We start from the raw sequence: 3,864 nt of genomic DNA on the forward strand, positions 1-3,864 counted from the left end.
ACCTTTCCAATCATGTATTAAACATGTATATAAGTTTTTTACTTCAGTGTAATATTTTGCCTCAAAACCCCGGAGTTCTTTTATAGACGTATTTACATAGATAGTGAAGAAATTATGCAAGTTGAAAATACTAAATTTCTTGGCCTTATCATTGATAGAAATCTAAGTTGGGATCTGCACGTGGATAATGTCTTAAAGAAAATTAACTCAGGAATCTATGCCATCAGAAGACTGTATTATCTCTGCGATACGAATGTATTAAAAAGTGTTTATTTTGCCAATGTTCAATCCCATGTTTCTTATGGGATCTGTGTCTACGGTGGAACATCTGCTCAAAATTTGACAAAGATACTAATTGGACAGAAAAGAGCATTAAGGGCCATATTAAACTTTAAGAACAATGAATCTGTCAAAACTTTCTTTACTAAATTTGAAATTTTGACTGTTTACAGCTTATACATTTTAGAATGCATAATGTTTGTAAAAAATAATATAAATAGTTTTATTACAAATAAAGATATCCACAGCTATAACACTAGGAATAAAAATAAAGTAGTATTACCAAATCATAAATTAGAATTGTTCAAAAGAAAAACTTCATACAACGGTATCAGATTCCTAAATCACATACCAGATCACATAAGAAGCATGCAGGATGATAGAGGTTTCAAAGTGAAATTGAAAGAATTTTTGATACAGAGGGCACTTTATTCATTTGATGACTTTTTAAAGTTTAGAACAGATAATAGATCTTAAAATTCAGACCAACCATTGCAACCTGGAGTAGTGTGATCAATACTGTCCTACTAATAATTTTGATTGTAGCCTACCTATTCATGTAATTATTTTTATGTTAATTGTTTGACACTATTCATGTAAACACGTATTTACAAATATGAATAAAGATCTTTTGATTTGATTTGATTTGATTTGATGCTGGTTCGCGAACTCGTTCAAATAAACGTAGGATTACACGTTTGTACCAAATTTCATCAAAATCGGATCATTTTTGCTCGACGAGTTATCGCGCTAACGGACACATATATAAATATATTTATATATATACAGGGTGGTCTGGACCTAGCGTTAACATTTTTTTTTTGGGTGGTAGAGCAACACAAGTGTGACTCAAATCCACAATTTAAAAAAATATACAGGGTGTTTTTTTTAAGTGTGCCACCATTGGGATCTCAGTAACTAATGCTTTTACAGCAAACTTTAAATGGGGAACATTCCCTTGTTTTTAAAGAGGTTCAAAAATAATTAAATAAAATTTTTGTAAATGGCCGCCATTTTCCAATATGGCGGTCAACTTTGAAATTTCTTATGGAACACCCTATATTTTATCATGTTTTCGGATAGAACATGCAATTTAAAAACTTTTTTATTCTTGACATTATTTCGATAAACCCACTCGTTTAGGAGTTACAGCCTATGGAAAAATGACTTCTGGTATATTTTACATCATGTAGCTCCTAAACAAGTAGGTTTATAGCGAAAATGCGAAGAGTAAATAAGTCAAATAAGTCTTAAAATTGCATCCACACTCCAAAAAGACCATAAAATACACAGTTTTCCACTTTTCAAGATTGCCACCATTTTGGAAAATGGCCGCCATTTTTGAAATAACAGAATTAATATTTTTAAGGAATTTTATGGTCTTTTTGGAATGTGGATGCAATTTTAAGACTTATTTGACTTATTTACTCTTCGCATTTTCGCTATAAACCTACTTGTTTAGGAGCTACATGATGTAAAATGTACACCGGAAGTAATTTTTTAGAAAAACCTGTACATTTACACCAAATTTTAAAATTCCTCTAGTATTTTCATACATTTGTATAACTTTGGCACTACCATCATATTCTCCATTAAATTCTATGTAAGAATAGACAGCTTTTGGTGAGCCCAAAGCTTCAGAATTGCTATTTAAATTGATTAGAATTAAGAAATTTTGATTTTCACAAAAAAAGGTTAAAAATAAGCATACAGACACTTTTTTTTTTAAAAATACTAGAGATTAGCAAATAGCTACAAAAACTGCTCTAAAATCTTAGCTTTTAAAAGATTGATGAGGCATTTAATTTGCTTCCTTTTTAAGTACAGCTATTCCAGTTATAACTGTGGAAACATGATTTAAGAAAAACAAAAACACACTATAACAAACCAAAAAGACACACATGATAGTTTTTATTATTATAGAAACAGCATGAGGCTGCAACAAAATTTGTATCTAGACAAGTTCAAAACGAATTCCAAGTATTGGATTGATAACCAAACTAAAATGCAAGTTCATTTTAATTTATTTTCAAAATGTCCTCCATTCTCTCTGATGCAGGCTCTAGCTCTCTTCCGAAAAGAAATCCATGGGGTTCAGATCAGGAGATCTTGCAGGCCAGGGCACGGGAATTTAATACACCTTGTCTTGTAAAAAGAGCTTCATCTGTCCACAAAATCTTTTTGAAAAAGTGGTATTGTTCAATGTCAGAATTCAGGAGGTAGCGGCAGAAATCTACTCTAGCACCATGCTCTCCTCAATACTCCTTTCAAAACATATTTACTATTAACGTTTGGGCAGCTGTGATTGGTGATTGCTTCTTAGGTCCCCATATTTTTGAGGGAAGTTTGAAAGGAGAGATGTACCTTGAATTTTCGCAACACGATCTGCCTCAAATTTTGGATGTGATTGATCCTGTGCTCCGTCAAGATATCATTTATCAACAAGACGGAGCACCTCCTCATTTTAGGAATGACATTCGAGATTGGCTGAGTGCTAACTATCCCACGTGGATAGGCCGAGGAGGTCCGGTGCCCTGGCCCGCAAGATCTCCTGATCTGAACCCCATGGATTTCTTTGCGGAAGAGAGCTGCATCAGAGAGAATGGAGGACATTTTGAAAATAAATTAAAATGAACTTGCATTATAGTTTGGTTATTAATCCAATACTTGGAATTTGTTTTGAACTTGTCTAGATACAAATTTTGTTGCAGCCTCATGCTGTTTCTATAATAATAAAAACTAACATGTGTGTCTTTTTGGTTTGTTATAGTGCGTTTTTGTTTTCCTTAAACCATGTTTTCCACAGTTATAACTGGAATAGCTGTACTTAAAAGGAAGCAAATTAAATGCCTCATCATATCTTTTAAAAGCTAAGATTTTAGAGCAGTTTTGGTAGCCATTTGCTAATCTCTAGTATTTAAAAAAAGTGTCTGGATGCTTATTTTTAACCTTTTTTTGTGAAAATCAAAATTTCTTAGTTCTAATCAATTTAAATAGCAATTCTGAAGCTTTGGGGCTCACCAAAAGCTGTCTATTCTTAAATAGAATTTAATGGAGAAAATTATGGTAGTGCCAAAGTTATACAAATGTATGAAAATACTAGAGGAATTTTAAAATTTGGTGTAAATGAACAGGTTTTTCTAAAAAAATCAAAATAATGTTTCTGCAAGTGGGTGTACGGAATATATTTTTTTTAAATTGTGGATTTGAGTCACACTTGTGTTGCTCTACCACCCGAAAAAATTTGTAACGCTAGGTTCAGACCACCCTGTATATATGAATTTGTATTTGATGGTGTTTTTGGCCTCTAGGGACCTCAAAACGAAAAAGTAAATCGGTCCCGGGTCCAGGTCTCACCATGAGTACTACGGTAATAGCTTATTCCCTATAGGGGAAATTCGCTAAAATTAACACTTGGCTAGTGAAATTCATTTTGATTTTCAGTATGTACTGAACTATTTCCTCATATCCTAATATAAGATTAATCAGATTTTATGTCTTCTAGTAGGAAGCTGTAGTGATTTACTTGATACCATTACACTGTGTATAGTATAAAAACACCAGGGAGTATGAACAAAATGTAAA

Source organism: Macrosteles quadrilineatus, unplaced genomic scaffold, assembly GCF_028750875.1.
Source record: "Macrosteles quadrilineatus isolate MER2022 unplaced genomic scaffold, UCM_ALF_1.0 Scaffold_7__1_contigs__length_78375512, whole genome shotgun sequence".
In the NCBI taxonomy this organism is placed as follows: Eukaryota; Metazoa; Arthropoda; class Insecta; order Hemiptera; family Cicadellidae; genus Macrosteles; species Macrosteles quadrilineatus.